This window comes from Dipteris shenzhenensis, chromosome 1 (assembly GCF_047967505.1).
Source record: "Dipteris shenzhenensis isolate YYH24624 ecotype China chromosome 1, Dip_SZ_1.0, whole genome shotgun sequence".
NCBI classification, from domain to species: domain Eukaryota; kingdom Viridiplantae; phylum Streptophyta; class Polypodiopsida; order Gleicheniales; family Dipteridaceae; genus Dipteris; species Dipteris shenzhenensis.
In genome coordinates this window covers 1,861,422-1,867,516 of record NC_141596.1, presented here as the reverse complement: position 1 = coordinate 1,867,516, position 6,095 = coordinate 1,861,422, and positions in this window count along the sequence as shown.

Sequence of the window (6,095 nt, the reverse complement as noted above, 5' to 3'; positions counted from 1 at the left end):
CTCCAGCTTCAAGAAGGGGAGCCACCATTGTGTCTACAGACCGGTATATGCATCAATCATGGCGACTAGAGCATCGGGGGCGAGGTTATATCCTCCTCTCGTGCACTTTGGATGCACGCATCGCCAGTCATCAAAGGACTGTGTGATGAACTGTGTGAGGGGGCGCACCTCAAGGATTTCGTAGAGGTGAAGGTGGGAGCCCTCGAGCTGGCGCTTCCAATGATGCATTAGCACACAATCTGGCAGATCTTGAAAGGACTATAAGTCCAAGTGCCAGTGGACATCTTCAAGGGGGAAACTGGCGGGGATGGCAGAGCGTCATCATCTGCAATTGGCATGGGCTCCGGCTTCGCTATGCCTATCTCTTGCATGGCTAAAAATTTTAATGGATTGGCTGCTTTGATTAGTGTGTTGAAAGATGTGTCAGGAAGGTCGATTGGAGCATTAGAGGAGATGGACTGGGAGGTCCCGTGCTGTGTGGTGGTGGTGTTAGAGGAATTGGAGGAGTACTCGAGCAGTGTTGTCAAGGGGAGGGGAGGGTGGGCAGCTTGTTGGGTGGGTACGGTGAGATCTAGGGGAGGGGGTAGTGGAATTTCGATAGGGGGGAGTAGTATTAAAGAGGGTGATTGCTTCGTTGCCCTCTTCCTCGGTGACTTCCTCAGGGTAGGCTACGTGAATTGTTTCAAAATTACTCACCAAGGACTCAAGTGAGTCTTGGAGAGCCTGTAGCACCCTATTGAAGAGGATTATTATGCCGAGGGGGTGGTAGGTTGTGGACTAGTAGGCTACAAGGTGCCCTTGAGATTGGATGGCAGAGGCTCAGCCATAGGTCTACATCCAATTGATGTCTGCATGCAGAATTTTGAGTGTGCATACCCATGGCATGAGTTCCTCGGGCTTTGCGACTTGCATCACTTCATCATCCGTTGGATAATTAAGGGACTCAGTGATGATGTGGCACTAGGCTTGAAAATTGAGGAGGATGGGATGAGCGGATAATGTCTTGAGATCGGAGGGGCAGAGAAGAGATAGGGAAGTGGTTTGGAGATCTGAAGAGAAGTATGACATGGCTAAGATGGGGCAACAGTGGTCGGGGTTACGGTGAAGTATAGTCTGGAGCATGTTATTGTCCGTAATTATTCCAACCACCAAAATTTATGAACCACTTTGTCTTGAAAGATGGGTTAGCCCATGATAGTAACCTTTTGGCATGGATTGCACATAAGTTTATGTTCTCAAGAAGGGAAACTAGAGCCATTTCACATGTTTCTTGCATAGCTAAAAAAGTGATGGATTGTATTTGCAAGCCATCCTTGAATTTTTCCATTCTCTCTTTAACCAATCAAAGCGAATGGAGATCGGGCAAATGGAGTTGTCACAATTAGAGGCTCTACAATCTTTTGGTGCTTCTTGATCTCAAAGAAGGATTTCATGCTAGGCTTCTTGTGGTGTCTCCCTCTAGGATTTCGACCATGTCCTCTCCACCTCCACCTCCACCTCCACCTCCACCTCCACCTCCACCTGCATCACCTCTAGTAGGTCTTAATTTTGCACTCATGTTGCGCAAAGATTTCCCCCACTTGACCTTGCTTGTGGAAATTCTCTAGGATTGTTCCACGGCACTTGTAGTGTTTATCGATGGAGGACACCCTTGCCACTTGAGCCGCAGGAATCCTTTGTCATCTTGCTTCTTCTTGCTACTTTGCCCTTACCTCCATCTTAGGGGTTCCTTGCTCCAAGTGTTGTTTAAACTATGAGAGCTCTTGTCCTCCTCTTTCCTCTAATTGTCCTTTAGTCTCTGATCGTATTTGTTCTTGTGCTTGTTGTTCTTCTTCTTCTTCTTTGTTATTTGTGTGTTGATTTCTGTAAGAATCTATTTGTGTGTCACTGTCTTGATTTTCTGCCTCCTCCTCCCTTGATGCCTCTTTCATTGCTCTTCAAGTAGCTTATTATATTTTTCTTTGTTGAGCATTTTCCCATCCTCAACTAATGCTAGGGGTGGGAGAGATGAGAGATTTAATGCTAGGGGTGGAAGGAGGAGAAGTTATTTGGATTGAAGGTACTTCTAGGAGAACTTAGAAGGTACTTTGATGATACTAATATAATGAAGGTGGTGTTTAGTTTTATATAGATACATTTCTTTTCTGTTTTTAAAGCTACATTTCTATTTAAAGCTTTACTATAGTCATTTGATGATTATAGCCCCCCTGTTGCTTAAAACAAACATTATTGTGACTGTGCATGATCTAAAAGAGAATGATGTTGAAATGTTGGGTTGACAAGTAAAGTGTTTAATGCTTTTTTAAAAAAATATTATCAAAGGTGTCCTAAGAAAAATACTTTAAAATAGATTGAATTTTCCAATGAGGTTTCGATTAACAACGCCAATGTACTTTGTTTTTTTTTTAAATCCAGCACTATCCCGATCAATTTCTAGTTTGCTAACTACCCTTTGTGCTTCTAGGAAGCTTCTGAAGATTTCCATGCATGCCTCACTTTACTTGCTTGAGTTTGATGAACTGCTTGGTCTAACTCTATTTGCAAGATCAAAGAATCCAATTATGCCACAGTAGAACCACTCAAACATGTCATGAGGAGCGTTACTTTGAGTAACCCCACCTCCATGCCACGTACTTTTGAAGTATGCACCATGGATGATTTTTTCAAGTTAGTTTTGTTAAGAAGCTAAACTTTTATATTGGTCTTGAAAGTTTGTATGCCCTAATAAAAATAAATGTTTCAAACATTTGCCAAGATTTGAAACTTTTATGCAAAAAAACTTAAAGTTTCACTAGGATTTATATTTTTTACTTCAAAATCAAAAGAAAATATATAAAATTTTACTACATTCCATCAATTTTGTGAAACTAAAAAAACAGGCTCGATAAACTTTCGCCAAGATTTTATATTAATATATAAGCATAGCTTTGATAAAAACATCCATGGTGTGCACCTCGAGCTTTGTAATGTAGCTTCGCCATCCCTTGGCCACTCCAAATAGTCAAAGAGCCATATTATTGAATGTACCATGGATCCTGAGCATAATAATGTGCTACATCTATAAGAAAGGGACATGACGTTAACCCCCTCAAAAAACAAATTGCAATTAAAATTTAAAAATTGTGATGACTAAACATATCATGTAATGAGTAATGTGTGATTCATCCATCCATCCACCATGGCTTCAGTGAACTCCTTCATAGCAGCATAATATAGTTGCGCATCCTCATCATTTATGGAAGGCTTTCTCATATCACACTCACATAATACTTTCCAATAATTTCCATCGCAAATTTAATCAATTTTTGCCATGATTGGACAAAAGCCTTCGTGACTTTGAGACTCCCATGGACACTTTACTCAGAAGGTTTCGCATGTCTTTACATAGCTTCACACATCCTCCATGTAGTCTCGTGCTTGAGAGAAGACCTTTGACCCTTGTAACACATGATACAACTCTCTCTTCCGGGTTCATAGTCCATACATACAAGATGTGCAAATAAATCAACTTATCAACAATGAACCACATCTAAACAAGCAACATGCAAGCAACACACAAAATTGAAACTTGTGTAATGGGATGTAAAAATTTGGATCCCTTTCTTCATCAATTTCATATTTTTTTGGCACAACTTCTAGATCATAGCTTATCACTCCATTCGTCCACTCATACTATATATGTTTGTTGGCATCGTCATGCACCATATCATTATTTGAATTTCTCATACATCCTTTACCGTTTCCATTGCTTTTTCCTTTTTTTATTTGCTTCCCTTTCCATTCCCGTCTATGTTCTCCTATAATGGTTTTTTTACTTGCTCAAACTTGTTGTGAGTGCACACCAAAAAGTCATGGGTATGTTGCATTTGCACTACTTTCAACTCCAAACATGCACTTGAATGTTTTAAGGTCCCTTGATGTCTGCCCTTCAACTTTAAAGGATTCAAATCCTTCAACTTGAAGCAACTCTTCATTGGTTTGGGCATCAATGGCATGCGGAATTAGAGATCTATCAATGTTGCACTTTAAGCTGGAGTGTCTCTCTTTAGGAAGTTCAAAAGAAGTAAGCCACATTAAATTCTTCTTGAAACTCCTTGTTTTTGGCCTGTTCAAGGGCTTTCTTCATTAGTTGATACTCACCCTCTATAGGTTATGATCTTTCACAACGTCATACTGTCCTTCTTGATAACAAACACAAGATTTTCTTCATAATCTAAAAAATTATAAATTTACATTGCTAAAAAATACCTTTAAGGAGTAAACAAGAGAAATGTCACTTAGTCATGCCTTCATGTTGTAAATTTTGAACCTTGCGTACATTCACAAAAACATTGTTATGCTACTTGTATTCAAAGATGCTTGGTATTTTCTTATTCCCCTTGGTAGCTTGTCCACTTCGTGTCTTGGCCCTTCATTGTGTTTGTGCCTTCCAACATCATGGTTCCCAATATATGTAAAATCCGCCTAATAGATCTTTGACAATCAAATTGGTCTTCTTTCTTGCATTTCTAGCATATAATGGTCTCACCAACAATGGATTCTTTATTCTTACCCTCGAAGTGCATTTAAAAAAACATTATATATAGCTCAATATCATTTTATACTAATGCTAGCAATATCACATGCATGTACAACTTCTATTGAGTCGCTCCCTAAATCAACTGCAACCTTTTGCAATATTACATGTTGCAATGCATGCCGATGAGGATCCCTAAGAATGTAAATACATTCTCTTTTTTCCACTACACTCGATATTGCATAAAGTTTTTCGAATGCTTATCTTCTAACAACCTTCTTCATAAAATTCCTACAAAAGAGATGATGATGAGATTAGAAAAGTACACAATTAGATGATTGTATGAGATGCTCACAATATTACAAAATAGCTTGAAGTTACATATTGTGTAGCTTGCATCCTATGCTTCCTTGCTCCACCACCATATCCCAAGCTCTACATTGGTTGCATAGCCTTGATCCTATGCTTGTAATCTCGAGGGGGGTTCTTTTTGTTTTCTCCAATTTCTTAGTTAGAGGGACCAAGTCTCTTTCAACAATTTTGTATCGTCATCAATCGGTATTGTAATTACCTTTTGTGACCTTTCTTTTATATCAATATATTTTTAATCTTGATTTTAAAATCTGCAAGTTTTTTCTTGAGAGTAGAACATGCTATTTGTTCTTGTAGCTGTACTTCCCATATACAAAAGAAGCAGATCCTTGAAGCAGACTATGATCAGGATGAAGAGATGATCAAGTGGGAAGAGAAGGATGCACAATCATTTGTTACTATCAAGAAGATGGTGGTGGACAATTTGATTCCACTAATCGAAATGGTAGCAGCCACCATGGCAAAAGAATGGATGATCCCTTAAGATCAGTATAAGACACAAATTCTTACCCTTCAACAAATGAAAATATATCCCATCTACATTATAAGTAAAATGTAATAAAATGTCAAATTAATATATTACATCTGAGTCAAACATCCTCAACTTCATGGAGTTACATTTCAAGATTTTCAATTCTTTAAAGTTATAATTTGAGACACCATCACTTTTTCACTCTCATCAATAATTTTATCACACCCTCAATATCAAAATCATCATCACCTTATATATTATTTTCTTTGTCATTATTTAATCATTCTTGTCTACCTCATCCTCACTTTTGTGATCTCCCCCTTGTTTTGTTACAGATGAGCATCCACATCTGTAGTTTAAAAAATAGGTCTCCATTGAGGATTTACATGCATCAGATGTAGCCATTTCTCATCACTTGCATTCTTGTGGAAAAATTCTTACTACCAATGCTTAGGCAACCCAAATGGTTCATCAGATGAGCAAAGAACTTTTGAAGAATCCCTGTAGTCACTTGGAATCATCTCGTGATTTAAGTAGAACAATCTTGAAAAGCCTATAGTTCACTTCAGCTTTTTAATTCAATAGTCTAATATAATTTATCTCCAATACTCCAGTATAATTTATCTTGAAAATCCTATAGTTCACTTCAGCTAATACTCCAATAATAATTTATCTCATAGCCTACTACATTCTTTTTCCCCACCCTTGCACAACTTTGTTGTTGAAATGATGCAG